This window comes from Anopheles gambiae, chromosome 3, assembly GCF_943734735.2.
Source record: "Anopheles gambiae chromosome 3, idAnoGambNW_F1_1, whole genome shotgun sequence".
NCBI classification, from domain to species: domain Eukaryota; kingdom Metazoa; phylum Arthropoda; class Insecta; order Diptera; family Culicidae; genus Anopheles; species Anopheles gambiae.
Genome location: NC_064602.1, coordinates 23,662,219 through 23,680,525, shown reverse-complemented (window position 1 = coordinate 23,680,525; position 18,307 = coordinate 23,662,219). Strand labels below are relative to the sequence as shown.

General features: G+C 41.1%; 1 protein-coding gene across 1 annotated transcript in view; it reads right to left on the bottom strand.

Annotated features, from left to right (window-relative positions):
* The window catches only part of LOC1279986 (protein tiptop), a 175,856-nt gene extending 157,865 nt beyond the window's left edge, over nucleotides 1-17,991 (bottom strand). Inside the window, exon 1 of the mRNA XM_061656295.1 lies at nucleotides 17,815-17,991. The gene's annotated coding sequence lies outside the window, so the exon portion shown is untranslated. The remainder of the gene's footprint in view (nucleotides 1-17,814) is intronic.
* Nucleotides 17,992-18,307: the final 316 nt, after the last annotated feature.

The following is an 18,307-nucleotide window of genomic DNA, read 5'->3' as shown; positions in this document are numbered from 1 at the left end:
GAAAGGTTGATTATTTTTAGAACACGCACGTTGCAAGTTGCAAAACGGGTGCATGAAGGAATTATTCGAATGTAACACACACACACCATTACAGACAGCTCGAATGATGTCACCGATGACAACAGTACCAAATGACAATATGTCACTATGAATCGCAAATCGTGAGTCATTTATTTTTCCATTTTCCACCGTGCAGTTGCTAGAAATGGCCTCACACACCTCTGTTGCCTCTTCCAGTACCACACACTGGCTAACACAGCTCCACTGCCCTGGAATGAAGGCAGACGAGAGACGCGAATGTTGGCATCGGTGTATCGTTTGCATTTTATGATGTGCGAAATGCCGATCTGCGTGGTGTAACGGACATCCGTTGCTCGTTAGACATAAAAAACTAGCCATTGAGCATTGATCTATTGCGTCAAATAACATTTTGTGACTCATCCGATGCGATTCAGTAGTTACAAATCAAAAGTATGTATCAGCCATTTGATTCGCAAGTCAACAAAGCAGTTATCACGAATTGACAGTAAGCTTTGGTAAGGCCAAATAAATACCTTTCATATTTTGACACATTTCTTTTTGAAAGTGGGCTGGTATCAACATAGAGCGCATCTACAATTGGTCCAATATTCTTTTTGCATATGAGCTTTATGTAATTTGCCCCAGTCTTTGCAGTTAAAGGGTCTTTTCAGGAATTGAACATTCATTGTATCGTGTTGCATGTTGCAAATGCATCTATTTTGAATCTTATTCTTGTCCCGTCTTTCTCAAGCAATTGCTATTTCTGGCAGCATTTTCTAGCATTTCTTCAACCACCAGACATCCGAATGAGGCGTGAAAAACACTGCAAGTTGAAAGAGAACTACATTTCTTCCTCATGCAACAAATACGTCATGCTGTTCCTGAATGCTTTCTCCTTCTCGCAGCGTGATGAATTATTCGTTCCATGTGTTTGCCATAAATCAGATCAATCATTCCATCATCCTTGGCAGATACTTGCTCACACTTGCTGATGCTGACCCGAGTTGTGAGATGATGCCGATGTGTGCTGTGCTAAAATAATTTTCACATGCCTTCGTTCTGAAACATTGATTTGATGGGACGTGTGTCGTGATGACTGATGTCTTTGTGTTTGCTCAGATTCATTTTAAAGGTATGAGTCAAATAATAGAAGCATACAGTAAAACCTACAAATATAAAAATATGTTTTAAGTATTTCTATTCTTGCATTGCATCCTTCAGTAACAGTTAATATATCAATTTTCATTGACTGAAACTAGACCACAGCCCACTAATCACTCATTCATGGTGTTTGTATTCTATGCTACGCTTTCTTTAAACGTAAACAATGTATAGATCCAAATAACCTTAAATAAATCATCCACCTATTGACAGATCAATTAATAAAACATCATTCTTTTATCTGCAACATTACAAGACAATGGACCCCACAACGTTGCCGCTCCTCGATCAAAACGCACACCAAAAAAGCTGACCGCAAGAACGTAGAATAAACGATAGGATTAGCGGCGTAAGAAACGAAAAAGAAACCTTCCTGGCTTGCGTTTCCCCTGTCCCCGACTCGACCATGGTAGTTTTGATGTTTTCTATCACTCAGCCCGATCACTCAGCTGTCCAGTCGGTTGATCCTTACCGACTGATGAATAACAGCTCCGTTCTGCTCACGACGACGCTGGAGATGATGATGATGATGACGATAATGATGGAAATGATGATGGAAACTCAACCCGCCGAGTACCACCCATCAGTGCGGGCGAACTCATCTCCGAAACCCCTTCACGCAAGCGGATTGATGTTTGATGGAGAGCCCTCTTCACCACCACCACCCCGTGGTCCAAGGAATCCGACCAAGAAAGACGCCTTCAAATCGACGAATGGCTCTCTATCTTCATCACAATCATAATCAACTACGGCTCCGGTATTGATCCAACAGTTTGGAAAGGGTGGGTAGAGAACGGGAGAAGCGGGCTCTACATCGTCTGTTCTACTCAAACACAACTGACACATAGCGCACGAATCGCCAAATCCTTATCACTCCAGTCACACAGAATGCTTTTCCGCGTCAACAATCATCGTTCAGGCCCAGGCCAAGATTAAACTTCGCCTCCTTCACCGGGCAAGAAATGATGCGCGCCGTTAGAAACTATCGAACTTGACAAAACGAATCAATCAATTCTACTTGAAGCAAATGGACAGTTGGATAGAGTTAGAGTCAGAAGACTGGAGAGGAATGGACGAGCAGATGAAACAAAAATTGTATGTCAGTCTGGCACCGGACGAACCGGTCAACGTAGACGGATTGATACGTTGAACGAATCGTCATCCATCCAGCTTGGTGCTGTGGGGAAGCTCCGTTTGATGGGAGCTGGCGTGAACGAGAATGACAGCGCATGTTTCTAGCGTTCTGGTTCTCTTACGTCTTCTTTATGACTCTCAAAAAATAGATGCGTTGTTTTGATCATGTGATGCGCTTGTCGTGACAGGACATAATACCAAATAAAAGATATTAATTTGTACGCAACATATCACCGGCTTCAACAATAGGTCAAGCACATCATAATTTGATGTAAAGATGAATCGCGTTGACAAATAAGAAAGATAAGGTTGTGAAAAGGGCTACTAACGAAAAGAACTTTTATGAAATGTTGTTTGTTTCAATGGATTATGCTGCCTTAAGTATAAGTGATCTCTATTTTAAAAGTTCCGCAGGAATGAGATTACAGAGAAAAATTTCGGTCATAGTAAGAAATCAATGTAGAAATTATTGAACTACGATAGTAATGGATTGACTTGAGATCCATTCAATAAGAGATTAATGTGACTTCACTTAAAAATAGAGATTTTTATGGTATTTTTTAATAGATTTATATTTTTTGCTCATCCTTTAAAAAAAATACTTTTCAAATTACTTTGAACTTGAACATGAAATCATACATGCTACTATCCAATCAATATATTCACTTAAACCACTCATTCCATATGAATTTAAGTGTAGCAAAGAATCGTGCAATATTTATGAGCCTATCTTATACTACTGAAGTGATCTACCATGCAGCAGTTCTGCTTTATTCGTCAACCAGTGTTCATACAGAAATGGTGCAGTTACTGAAGCTTTTAATGTTTCTCATAGTTCAATCTTGCTGTGGAACGGAAATCATACAGCAGCTCTTTTCACACCTTGAGCGAACGATTTTAATGCTCAAAGACAGTGCAATTAGTGCAACCGATGTTTGGTATTGCTTGCCGAAGGAGGAAGAAAGTGATCCCGTATGGTTTGTACCGTTACAAAATTTGCTGTCATACTCGAATATTACGAATATTATCGTGACACAATCACCAGATGCAAACCCTGTACTGAAGATAATCGATGAGCTGCCCACCCCAATCGTTATGGTTGTTTTTATATTCAAGGTTTGGTATACCATTTCTCTTAAATTGAAATGATACTGTGCTCTAAAATACGATTTCTGTTTTATTAGGCTATCGCTTTACTTCAAAATTGGTTGACACAGCTAGCAAAAAGTCACACGAGAATGAAGATAATATTTGTGGTTAAATTTGAGAAACAAACAGCAATCAATGCGCTTATGAAAGCCTTGTCAGAAGTCGAATATCACAACGTGCTATACTTAGCGTACAATCAAGAACGTAACATCATACAACCAATGACCTACCATCCGTTTCGTCAGATGGTGACGGTTCATCCCTTAGACGACTTTCTACGCTTTTTCCCCTATCATGGAACCTATTACGGCAGGCAGGTGAATGTATCTTGTTTGGCAGCGTCACCATACATAGACTCCGGAATAAGTTCAAACCAAGTGACAGGTATCGATATTCATCTGCTTGCCACGTTTGGTCATGTGCATGATATAAAATTCAAGGTGTTAGTTTTTACAAGTTAGTTTACAAGCAGTAAATTATTTTTTAAAGAAATCTTATGAAAGTAAATCCGTGGTTTGGCTAAACCGTCTTACATGGAACGGGTTCATAAAATTGTCTGTCCCCGTGCCAGATTTAGTTGATCATGTAATTATTGCTCCTTGTGGAGCACCACTGACCATACCGGAAATATTACTACGACCGCTCACCTTTGCTTCCTGGATGCTTTTGCTCGTGATTGTTTTGGTCAGCTTTCTAGTGATGTGGAATTCTGGCCAATATTTTCGCAACGATCTCTTTTTGCTACCAATCTGTGGTATCGTGCGTTACAATCTGAATGAAACTGAACCTCTGGAAAAGATTATTGTCGTAAGCCTGATGGTGTTTTACTTTCTGATACAAAGTGGATATGAATCGATCATCATTTCCTTGATCTCAGAAGTGCCGGGCTTCATCCCGATTTAGAAACTTTAGCCCATCTTAGGGATAATCACATACCGGTGATACTGTATGAGCGAGACTATCGTGAATTTTTCGCAATAGTGCTAGAAGAAAAGAACGTTACTGTGATTTTAAATAACTCAACGATGGTTAATAGCTTGCACAGTGGGGCAGCGTTGATACACAATCGGCAGCCAGGTACAATTTTAGTTGATTTGCCGGGATATTTTGATTCGACGCACAATCGCAAAAAGTACAACATTCTGCAGGACACTTTTTCTGCTCATCCGATAGTGTTTACCTTCTTGAAGCGAAGTATGATACAAGAAATATTTCACAAGCATGTGTTTAAAGTGTTTGAATCTGGTTTATTTCTCCACTGGTCGTTAAAGCGAATAAAATTGACTCAAAAAGATGTAAACTCGGAAGGGGAAAACGAAGACAGTGATATCGTTAAATTTAATGATTTGGCCCCTTTTTGGGCTATTGTAGGAGTGGGCTGGACGCTAAGTATTGTTGTGTTTATGCTGGAAAGGTTTACAAACTTAAGCATGGAGTTTAAAATGAAATCAATGCGGTACAAACAGCAGCACAGCAACATTTACACAAAAGATTGCTGGTAAAATTAAATTTCAAGCAAAATGAAACTAAAACTATGCAGTAGCTTTGCTTACATACAGTTAATAGAGTAACGAGTTCTCAGATAATTAACGTTTGAAGTTGTCGCTTAAATGGTTTACGTTTGATACGCTATACTATCACAAGCACTTACATATCTCGTATGACATAAACAACAGAAATTCAATATGTTTTTTGTTTCTATTATTTCTTAACATTGCACAATCTATTCGCTAAAAAGATAAAACACGGTGAAAGTATGTTTCGAATAATGTAAAAATAAAGACATCAATTTGATACAATTTTATCTTTAGATTCATGCAACACGTACAACAAATGGTGCTATGAAATGTAAGTGCATCGATTTGAATTAGTTAAATATTATCTCTACAATCCATATAATATTGTCAAGTGAACGATATGCACCTTTACAGCACAAAACTGTTTTAACCCAGACTGATCACAAACGCCGATGCATCTGTACTTGAAATGAACCATGTTGCAGTGCAACACAAATACAACGACATCGTCTAGGACAGACCTTCCCACGGCACGCATTTAGTATATTCGACTGTCAATAAATACTGCACTAGAAACCTGCTCATAACTACACACACATACACACACCATCAACCAAATGGCCCGTCCAACCAGCCACCGGCTGATGTGAGTGATTAGAAATTTCTCCAACGTCGGTACAATTTCTATACATAAATTATAATAACTATCGTTCTACCAGCAAAGCTGCACCGGCATTCGTCCCTAGGTTAAGGTTGGAATCGGTTGGATTTGTTCACACGACTCACTGCTGCTAGACTCTAGGCCGCACATCAGGCAAGAACGATGGCTTGAACAAAGCTCCTGCCTTCGATGGTTGCAGTCTCGTTTAATTTTCTCGAATTCAATATAAATCAAATCCAATCCGTCCAGATGTCCATATTTTGAATTATTATGCAGCAGTGCAACCTGCAGTCCTATTGGCAGCATGCTGTCCCAAGAATCGTGCGCAACTGCGTGTGTGTATTTGGATGTGGATGTGTGTATCTTCCGGACAGCTAATATCCGTATGATTGGGTCACTCGAGCCTCATAGCCTTCACGTTCGGCCCTTCCGCATCGTCTTATACTCTTTAATCCTTTTGATCTTCGCTTCACATGGACAATGATCGTCCGAGGATAAGTTCATCAGTCGAATTGTTTACGGCTATCACTCTTATCAGTTCATCTTGGTTCGAAACGGGCTCTCAGCTCACATCTGCATTGCACATCGTCTGTGTGGCATACATCCCGCATGATGGTGGTGGAGTTTCTCTTTATTAAATTGACCTCCGTGCTTCACCTGCCTTTGCTTTACCCATCCTTACAGCCCAATAGACAGCGAGGATTGCCCCTAAACCAACCCTTACTGTAGCCCGGGATTTATGCTATCGATGAACAATCGCTATGGTAATTGTTATCATAAATACGTAATAATCACTGTCATATTCATCATTCTTTCATGGAGCCGTTTGACGTTTTGGTGCATTCACGCCTGCAACGCGTTCGCGTGGCGACTTCAATGTCACAGAGCTAGCATAACAGTGACGGGACAGCTGGCAGGTATTACTATCCCAGTCGACGCGGCTGTAGATGGTGAACGTGTCACTGGGGAAGGCCATTTAATCTACTGTTTTGTGATTATTTGTGGTGCACATTGGTTTGTTATTTTGGCATCAATTGCACTAATCGTACGCCGTTTGAGCACCGTTCAGTCGCACCGTTGCAATGACCGACCGTTGTGCAGGGGTGTATTGTTGGTGCAAACGATGCTGAAGATACCATCATAAACCGGTCCGAGAGCCGGATCGAATGGGACCGGAAGCAAATGAAGCAAATCGATCAGGATGAGCGCATTTACTTCGCACGAGAATCCAGTTCGATCGATTTCACCAAATGCACCTGCCCCATCCCTGCTCCCAGCCCAACACCCGGGACAACGTCAGTCAGGGAAAATGCGCAGTGAAATGCCTGGTGCCACTCACGCTCGCGCCACCAACTGACCATCAGAATTGCAAATAATTATTGTAATGCATCAATCAGAGATCCGGTTGATGTACAGATTGGTTATAAATTTACGCACGCATCCCGTCTCACATTGCCCAAGCCCAAACTCACCCTCTTCCCGTGCTTGGAGGCTGGATAATAAAACAACATTCACCCATCAGTCTGTCAGTGTGCGCCCGCCGCTCCCGCTCGTCGGCTGTATCCGTAAATCCATCCGTACACGGAACACCGTTCCAGCACACCCCGATGAGACCTGCTGCAGTCGGACAATGCAGTCGGAGCTACACGATAAACTCGATACACATGAAACTCATCGCCGCACAAATAAAACACGCTTCAGTTCGAATCGATGGGAATAAATCTGTTTGATTAAATAATTATAAGCCCGGGCTCGAACTTTGGGCAGCCATCGATGGACGGTGGGAACACGATACGAGTGAGCAAGGAATGGATTTATGCAAAACATAACCGAAATCAAAAAGAAGCATGATGTTTGTGTGTAAAGGAGAAGGAAGAGGGTCACTTAATTAATCAGAATATATATTTGGTAACACTTTTGCATCGAACGCCGATTTCGACGATTTATAATAAACGAATAGCTCAAGATAGCGGAATAAACATGGCACGTGTTCATTGTATACTTCTGAAGAGTGTTGTTTCCTTAGTTCAGAGGAAATAAAGAACACAAATTGATGGATTTGGCCAATTCTCCTATCTGGCCAGCTGAGCAGCAGCAAAACAAAAACAACTTTTTGATGTCTTCTGACACACACGACGGCCCATCCATGCACCCCCCTTTTGGCTTCACCTTTGATCGATCTGATCTTCCTGCCCGTCCAGCCGGATACCATGTCACCCATTGCGTCCCACTTTCACACCCACCCACCTACCACCCATCTCCTCAACAAACCGAACCGAACAGAGGTGGCAAATGGTTCGGCATTTGCATGCAACTCGATCGACAGCGAAATCAACGAGACAGCTCAAGTGCTGACGTTGATGGACGAGATTGGTCCCGGGCCCGAGCGCGGCTGAGCAAGCAAACGGACAGTTCAGCAAAAAATAAATATCGCGATACAAACACACGCACACGGGCTCATAAAAAAGCACTGTCCGCTGCTGCCCTCGCCAGCACTGCGGCCAGAACCCTTATCAATCAAACAAATCATCACACGTTTGACATTTTAATGCTATTTTACCGCTCGCAACCGGGACTGCTGATGGTGCTGCGAGGAAGTGTTAGCAGCGAATAAAGTTTTTTCGATTACATGTAGTTGGACGTTGCAATTTCTCTGTGTGTGTGCGTCGCGAGTTTCCCCCCGGTTGCTTCACCCAGCGCCAAACGTTGCCAATCGATGTGACATCAATGAATTCGCGCGCATGCAAAAGCCGAGCTTGGTGGAACGGGCACGGACGTCGAGCAATTCGAAATAAGATCAATGATGACGGATTAACTGTCCACTGCGGTACATGTCCCTCTGGTTGATGCATCATTTCTTTCGCTCGCGTGGACTGGCCCGATGCAAAACTTCTTGTCAATCAATCGGATGCAAAGCAACGTGTCATTTCGTTTGACGGAGCTGAAGTTGTCGCCAGGTATGTTGTGTCTTCGAAGATGATAGGGATGGGAGTTTGGGTGAGGTGGGGTCAGTTGCTTTTACCAGCATCAAGTCAGCTGATGAAACCCGTTATGATGTGAGCCGATGGAGGCCAGTTCCATCCGTTAATTATGAGTGACACTTGAGGCATGCATGTAGCTGTGAGGAGCATCTTTATGATATATATTGATTTTAATGTAATTTTCTTTTTGAAAAGAATTTTTGAATTCAAAAATGCACGATTTTCTGAATTAAAAAATGTACAATTTTGTATCATAAATATGCCGATCATAATGTAGATATCTCACAGCAAAAATACTTAAACATATGGAAACATTTCGAGACGGTTATACATTCCTTTCACTTATGTACTCTATTGGAACCTTACTTTCCACACTGATTGGTAACTCTGGATGGAATTGATTTCATACCACAAAAGGAAATCATTTCAATCATCCATAGGATGTGTGAGACTGACAGCTATATATTGACAACAGTGATAAAATGACACGCTCCATGGACGATTAGAGCATTGAAAAATGCTCTTTAGACCGTTCAAACTGTCCGATGTACCTCATATTGCAGAAAACAGTATTCTTTAATCACTTTTTAGATCATAAAATCCATCAGCTGCAATATCCATCTATCCTCTTCACATTTAAGTAGCACGGAAGCTGACAGAAGAACTCCTTATCCAATGTAAAATTGCTCCATCATCAAGCGACAATTTCATGCCACAGCTCATCTACAAGCATCAATATTTCATCCCCGCGTTTTCTTCAGATTATGCAAATTTACAACTTTGTAAGAGCTATTGACGGGTGACTATCGACAAGGTCATGATCCCGTTGGTTCAGACAGTCGAGACGCTCTGCTGATTTTCACATATTGCAGACAAATTCTGCACTTCAATGATTCCTTAAAATCAGATGATATATAACATCATATTTTGTTCAATCATTCAGCATTTTATACCCATAAACAATATATTTACAAAGCTGATTGTTTACGTTACAAAAACTGTAAAACCTTTGGTTGTAATGTGTAACAAATTGTTCACCAACTTCTTAATGCTCCTAATTGATCCACAACCACATACTCGTACCACATGGATTTTTCGGCAAATTGTCGGAACACATGTTAAACCGGAACCTGTTCCTGTCTTCCTGCAACGACCGTGTATCATCATCGTTCAACTTGTGCTAACCAAGTGCGAACATTTCCCCCAAAAGGCTCTTTGTCCATCATAAATAATTCATTCAAAATATGGTAAACAGTTTTTGAGCTGGCAAAACACAGACAGTCACGCATCCACGCACGCACTGCAGCGTTTTCTCGCGCGCGTAGAACGCTCCGGCACGACTTGCAACTCCTCGCCCGGGGACGGTCTCAACGGTAGAAAGCGAAACTCGCGCGAAAATCAACCTGTTGCACGGTGAAGGCTCTGCTCACGACAGTCGACCGTAAGCCTAGACGCCCGAGCCACTCCTGTTCCCACCCACCACTCGTTGGGAAGGAACATCGACGCAATAAAACGCAAATTGTGGTTACAAATGGATCGGCTTGCCCTCATTCCGGCTAACTGGAGGCATTTGCTTGCCGTTGGAATCATTGATTTCGTGCATCAATAGTACGGTTGCATTTTGACAGCCTTGGGCTTTCGTGGACTGCTCAATGAGAGAGGTGTATACATGGTGTTTCGCTAGAGATGGATAACTCCTGGAAACGTGACTTAAAGTCTAGAGGCAGCGACCATATCCCAATGACTCAACCATTAGTCAATCACTCATACTACACCGACTGACTGACAGTTGACAGTGGTTCACTGTTCGCTGGAATCAATGAATATGCTGCAACACTTCATAAGCGGCCAGTTGCAACTGCTCAGAACAACTTTTCACGCCTCTACAACCCCATTGCATGTTGCTGATTTATTCGCGAAATGAGTCATCGTAGATGCAACTGACCGGGGAGTTACAACAGCACCAGATCTCGATGGATCTAGGATGAAGCGTGAAGACATGGTTAGCAGGTATTTTTATATTTCATTGGAAGGTGTTCAAGAGGATAAGCAAATTTAAGAATAGTCATTTGTATTTAGTCCTCATATTTTTTTGCTTTAAAATGCATGAAATGCAAACTTTTGCAATTATATTGCTTTGATTGTTATAACTTAGATTGATTTAATAGGGACATGTCTTTGGTAATACCTGAAACTTTATCTCGATCAAACCAAAATTTATCGTATTAACAAGAGAACGTTTCTTAACATTAAAATTAAACATAAACTGTTTACACAGTTTGTTTCGTGCTGTCCTTCATCTTATAAAAACTTTTTTTCATTTTTTCCATACAACTTTCAACTATTACCCTATTGTCATTCAGATTGGAATCATTTCTTGTTTAGTAATTTCGCTTCAGGAAAACACACCCCACCTACTGTTCATAGTGATTTCATCACAACGGCTCTGCATTTGTTCCAATAGATTAATGTACAGACACCGGTACGTTATACCGTTCTACCGTCAGACTCAGACATATTGCTCCGGGCCTAATCTGCGTGACATTTTAATCCGGAAATAATAAAATAAAACGTTTGATGTTCCATGTGTCTGAAGGTGGCTGTTTCCCAGTTTCAGTTTTATCGTCACAACACAAGGTCAAGACACCAACAGATGGCATTCAAAGGCGTGCTTTTGTTCTTACAACTTGACAGGATGAGGATGAGTTTTGACAAGCAGATCTCGTAAAAGTAGTTATCAAATAGATTAAACACAACCTCTCCATGAAGTATTTCTTTAATAGTGAGCTAGATACCTTGACGAACACTACACATATCGATCTACTTCGTACTTGCACATCCTCTCACAGAATCTCACAAACCAAAGAGTGAACAATTGATTTCCCATAACAAACAACAGGTTTTGATGTATTATTCCAATCCGATTGCTGACACAAATCAAAATCATTCTCATACTCCGAGAAACGGCGGATCCATCAACGACAAAACAACGAAAAGCTTTTCTTTTTTGGTTTTATGTTGTGGTTTGAATTGCAAACTTCCTTTTGTGTTTTGTTGCACTCTCTCGGGAATGTCGATTTGTTTGAAAGAACGCTTGCTGGTTCCAATATCCGTTCTTCATACTGTTTGACATGTCATCAGCTGACTTTGAAGCCGTTTGATGGATCCTGTGCTCATCGTTGTTGATTCTTTTTATATCTAGAATGGATGGTGGATTTTGCTCGAAATCAGCAGTTGTACTAAAACAAAAATTGCAGCAAACAAACGATTAATTCAGTTGATTTTTTGTATTTTAAATAGCAAACGAATCATCCTTCAAAAATGACTTTTTACTTCTTAGAGGATGATCTATTTCTGCTGAAGTGATTTAATATGTTGCATCCGATAAACTCCCAAAATAATCACAACAATCGCATTATACTCAAACACCCAATCAACCCTATTCAGTTTCGGTTTATCCAGAACACATCACAGTGTGCAGATTAAGATTCAACATTCTAGAAATGTGTTCTGTATCTCCTCAAAATCAGACCTCTTCCACTACCACCTGTCTACCCGGCTTGCCTTTCATCTTTTAAAACACACGCCTCCACTTCCAATCACTTATCTTTGTCCCAATTCCACAAAACGAACGTCCATCTTCTTAAAACAACCGATGCACTCAAACACGAGTCGAACGTTTGTCAACCCTCACCAGTCTCTGCCGTGTTCTTTCGATCGAAGAGAAATACATAATTTTCCATCGATTGGTAAGCTTCATCGAGAAAAGCAAATGCAGTGGCAACAAATCTTATCCTCATCAAAGCAAAAAGCTCTTAATTCGATCGTCCTTAATACGTTTCCCATCCGTAACGTCCGATTTCTGCTCTTCAATCGTGCAGTGGAAAGTGCACCTCACAGTGGGGGTAATGGAATACAAGATGTTTTTTGCTCTCATGCATGCTCTACCACAACATGGGACCGGATTGTCCTCCAGCTGAGACATAAACCGACAGGCCAGTGCGTTTCAATATCTCATCGTGTGGTGTGACGTCCAGGAATGGTGCACGACTGGTGGAGCTTGTCGACGTCATGGAGCAAGGTAGAATAACAAGTCTTCTGAGGATAATCCTTTGTGGTCCTGTACGAGAGCTGAGAGCCATTTGCTTAGGAAAAGTTTGATTTTTTTTATTAATTTAATTGAATGATCATTTCAGTATTTCAGTATCTCAGTACTATTTCAGTATTTCAGTTTCAATATTGCATAATGCTTATAACAAAACATGATATTCTTCTAGATCCTACGATTGACACATTGTTAACCTTAAAAGAGCTGTTTGCCTAATCTTGTATGTGTCTAACTGCTTTCTTTCATAATGTGGCTCTTAAGATATTTATATCAATAAAACAGTTAAATATAGTAAAATTAATGAGAAACGATATAAGTTATGAACAATGGCCAATTTGTTACATTGTTTGTATCACTAATTGAATAGTTATTTTTTTCTAGAATAGAATCTGCTTTAGTATGATCTAACATCTTATTGTAATCTGTACATCTTTCACGAATCAAAATACATCCATTCAGAGCCTTTTGCGACTTTCAAGATCAGAATGATCTTCTTTCCCAGTTTTGGTCGGTGTTGTTTTTCATAAATGCCAGTCATGAACGCACCTCAAATATGATAAAAACAGATTTTTCTTAAGCTCACAAATTATGTCGCTCGCCTCCCGATCAGAAAGCACCCGTCACGCTCCACTCGTCACATTCACCGTTCCGCGGTCGGACCATCAAACGGCTCACTGCGGAACGCCACATACACAGAAAGTGTGGTGAATATTAATGTTAATCAACATTTCATTGATCCACACTGCCATTCGCTCCTTTCCGAAGGGAGGCTTACCAACTTTACGATTACAAGGCTCCATCGCCATCTACCATCCATCGCCATTGGCCTAAAGCGACCATTGGTCCAGGCTGAACCATTTCCAGCCACCAGAACCAGCAATGATTGGGAGATGACTTTCTGATGGGCCTCGATCGGACCATGATCACAAATTAAGAGCCCATCTTATCCCTGCTCCAAACTCCAGCCATTCTCTCCGCTTTCCCAACAATCGGGAAGAAGACGATCGAATTAAGCGTCTGGCGGTGGATTTATTGTTATTGAATCGGTGTCGTTCTCAATACCTCAAACCGATTCCCATGCTACCATGCTGCTGAACCGATCGGCCGATCGGCCAAGATGCTAAGCGATGTCGCAGGCCGAATCAAGGCGACCGCTGGACAGGAAATTGCTGTGGCGAACCTGATTAAAACAACACGATCGACAAGCCGCATCACAAATCCATCGAGCCCGAAATGGGTTTCATTTCGAATGACCGCTAATGTAAATTATAATCCACGGGATGAGAGTTTCATCAAAACAGCCTCAAATGATCATCCCGGCGATCTTGTTGTTCTCCCTCTCCCGTCTGCTGCAAGACACCATCAATCTTTCACCGTTGTCCAGCCAGCCGGTACAACAGCCTCACACTAATGGGAACGCTGTGCGGCTTCATTCAAACGAGACTGCTGTACGAAAGCGCATCGAATTGAAGCGTTGATAAGCAAATTTATAGACCTGCTCAACGCTTCAGCTGAACGCTTTTATTGATACCGACTGCCACATTCGATGGCGCAGAGTAGATCGGTGACTTATTTGACGCTGTGAACATTCCTTTTGTGAGTGTTTTACGGATGGTTCGGCTCAGTCGGGATAGTTCATAAGCGGTCGTTTTGAATTTGATGGTGTTTCAAAAACTTTTCAATTGAAAATAAAATTTCTATCATTTGAGCAAGGCTACGGCTTCACGTCATGCAGTTTATGTTCTGTTAATTATCTAATAATTATTGAAGGTTTTGGGTTTCAATTGATTTCATGGATTTTAATTAATTTATCTACAATCGTAGCGAATTGAACAGCATTTTAAATTTGGATTTTTTTTTTGCTACAGGGTAACAACATCTACTTTTCGATGAAATTTTGTCTAACATGTAAGCCAATTATTATACAATCCCCTATGAATCCTTGGCAATCGCTTAAGTATTCCTCTCGCAGGTGTCGGCATGTGTCACTTCAGCCATCCTTCATTGTGCTTGTCACTTGCAAAATCATGCCGATGAGCAGCTCTAATTTCTGAATGCGTCATAAATTTTCAGATAACATTTAACTCCTTCGCTCGTGTCCCTTCGTCCGCTACTGCAATTATGGTATTTAACCAGCATTACCTCCACCATGTTACAGATTTAGCTCGCCTAGGAACGGTAGTGGATGAAGAATAGGAAGCGTGCAGTAAGCAAAAGCCAAGCGGAGATAAGACCAAAATGCACCGGAACTCCGGAGCGATCACGACCAATCCCAAGCGCTCCCCGTACGTGATGCACTGATTTATAGTTGACAGTAATGTCCTGCGAAACGTGACGTTCCATTGATTAAACGGTTTCGGTTCCATTGCATCACCGTCCGCTTCAATGTTTCATCCGGATGTGGGATATGTGCGGAATGAGTGAAATTCGTTGCAAATGTGTCAACCTTTCCCTTTCCATCCGTGAGGTTGATGTCGTGTGGGGCCACGGATAAAACCATAACCGGGATCGGGATCAGGCATTGTTGTCGTGATATTTCGCGCCAAATCCATTGCCAAGTTTACAAGCTGAGGCCGATAGATATGCATGCAATGTTTTTTGAATAATTGGATATAAAATGTTTAAAATGTGACAAACTCTACTTTAAAATTACAATGGCTATTGTGTCCATGGTTAGTTTTTCAAATGTTAATTTTTGCAGTCGACTTTATCAATCGCTTTGACGCATCTGTCTATCAATCAATCGATAGAGTGATACCATTTAGTTTTTTATTGCTTTGTATCTAGACGTTCCTCATTTGCATGATTGCAAGTCATTTACAATTCAGACAAAAGAAAAAAAAATGAAAAAATGCCTCTCTGTTGAGCAATATAATTGAGCGATAATATCGCTTTTTGTGTAACACGAATGAGTTGATTCGGATACGCCCGTAACGCTGTGAGATAAAAACAAACACGAGACAGTTACTTGTATTTCATATGCACACAATTAGGGCTGTGCGTACAGTGTAACGCATCTTTAATAATTTGAATCGCAGTCCATCGCTGATTGTTTTATCATTAAATTGACATTATGGAATGAGAAAAAAATGTTACACATTCTGATGATTTTTTAACATTGTCTCACTCATTGGAAAACGCACTCTTTTGCAATCAAATGTACCAGTTGATGAATGTTTAATGAATTGAAGCTGACACCACCGTAATTACGACTCTTATTTAGATATTTTTGCAGCACAAATCTGGGTGCATTTGAACGGCGATGGCGATGCAAGTTTGCTTTTAATAGTTTATGAAAAATCCTTTTTTAATAATTAAAAAAAACTCAAATATAGAGCTATAAAATTCTATCTTCTATTTGCTCATCTTATGTATGACTAGGAAACAGCTAGAAATAATTATTAGAATCCTCCCTCTAATCCTCTCAACATAAGCTCAGAATGGAATTGGTTGAATGTTATGGTATTGTATTATAAAGCTATCGAAACGAAGAACGATACTCAATGCTTTACATGCAGTCCAACCCAATTTATGAAGATTAGTGCTGCCATCTATCGGTGAGCAAGAACAACTCATGCACGCATCTTTTATAACTTTCTCGTCCTCAACCTCAAGAAATGCCTTTCGATTCTTATTCATTGTTCACATTAAGTGCTTTGGAATATTTACAATAAATTACCAAAATCAATTGAAACATAATGATACAATACTATTGAAATGAAAACAAATGCACTCATAAAAGGAAGAAACCAACACAGAAAACATAAATGATAGCTGAAGCACACGGCAACAAAAAAAAATCATCGAAAGCAGTACCCCTAATCTCCCCTCCCAGCCCGATAAATAGACCAGTTCATAAAGGAGTGGAAAATCCGTAAACACTAATTCATCAGTCCCGCGGTCATACTTCGTTTTCCACGGCGGTTGGGCGCGACAGCCGAGAACGAGTGCGGGAGAAATGTTGGAACATTTTTACGCTACGCACTCATTCTCGTTCTCTGTCTCTCTCTCTCCCTTTTCTCTTTCCTTCTCTTTTCTTGCTCGCTCTTTCTCTCTTTCTCCGCAAAAACTCGGGCTGCCATGAGCCGGCTTACGCACACCGGCTCCTGTAGTCGATGACGTTGTCTGCAACGACCCATTTCCCCCTGTACTCCTTCTCTCCGTTACTAATCTGTTTTCTATAGCACTTATCGAGTTAACTTGGATTTCACTCTCCTACTTTGCTCTTCCTGCTGGACGGCTCCATTGAAGGATGGGTAGGTTTGTAGCTCTCCTACTTTACACTTCGATTTCTTGTACATCCGTTTGGCTTGGCATTATCTCGTTTCTACTTCGTAGTATTCGGGTTTGTGTCTATACTGCTTTATTGACACTTGGTATATACTGCTTTATTGGCACTTTTACAACTACTAGCCAATTTTTTACCAGAAACAAAGAGGTACGTGGGGTGACTTCGATTGTATGACCATTCTTTCTCTCCCTCTCTCCTGTCGCTTCTAGTAAGTAGCCCACCCCCACAGTTTCCCTTGGTTGCAGATTCACTTGGTAGTCCATGTCATATCCGCTCCGAAAAGAGGACATTAGAAGTACGGCAGGAGAGGATAGAAGAAACATGTGATTTTATAAGTCATGTTTGCTTCATTTTAAGTAGCAGCAAAGCGTGTCAGCTAAAGCCGGGCAAAACGTGAGTTTGGTCACGTGCCACCTGTTATTTTTGGCAGCATTGGTAATAGATCGGATACTTGGAGTAGCTTCTTGTATTTGAATGTTTTGTATTTAGCATTTAAGAAAAATGTAAAATTGTGTAAAAGGATTTAAGTATAACTAACTGAGTATTTCAAATTTTAATTTAAAACATAAATCGAATCGTATTATTGTATTCTATAGAATTTATAGAATAAAATAATACGATTCGATTTATGTTTTAAAATAAAATTTGAAATATTCAGTTAGTTGTACTTAAATCCATCAATTGGCAATCGTCATCCACAACTCATCATCCTCCTTGTGCTCATCAAAATCTTGAGACGAAAATTTTCCCCCAATCCGTACCGGCTGGGTTGGGTTGGGGATGTTTCTTACCGTTCGACTCGTTCCTTGCTCGCTCAACAGGAAACGGATGGAATGGAAACGCTCCAACAGGCACGAACGGTTTCTTATTTTACAAATACACACTTACACACACACACACACCAACACACAAACACTGCTCAAGAAACACACATAAACACATGAACACAATCACCATCATTCGCGGGTTCCCCCCCCCCTCCCTGCCTCTCTACTCCCTCTTCTGGCCCCCTTTTCCCGTCCACGGTTGGGGGTCGATCAGACAGTCGACGAACGGTACGACATAAATCATATGTTTCTTTTTATGACTCTCACCACGCGTCACTTCACCCTTCCTTCCCTCTCCCGCTTCACCCTCGAGAACCACCGACACACACACCGACTGTTTTCGCCCACCGACTAGCCGGTGAACCGCGGACGTAACTTTCTTGTTGCGCAGGGATGCAAAAACCGATCGCGTCCGAAAGCGACTGAACCCGCGGTTTGCCGGACAAAATGTTCGCTG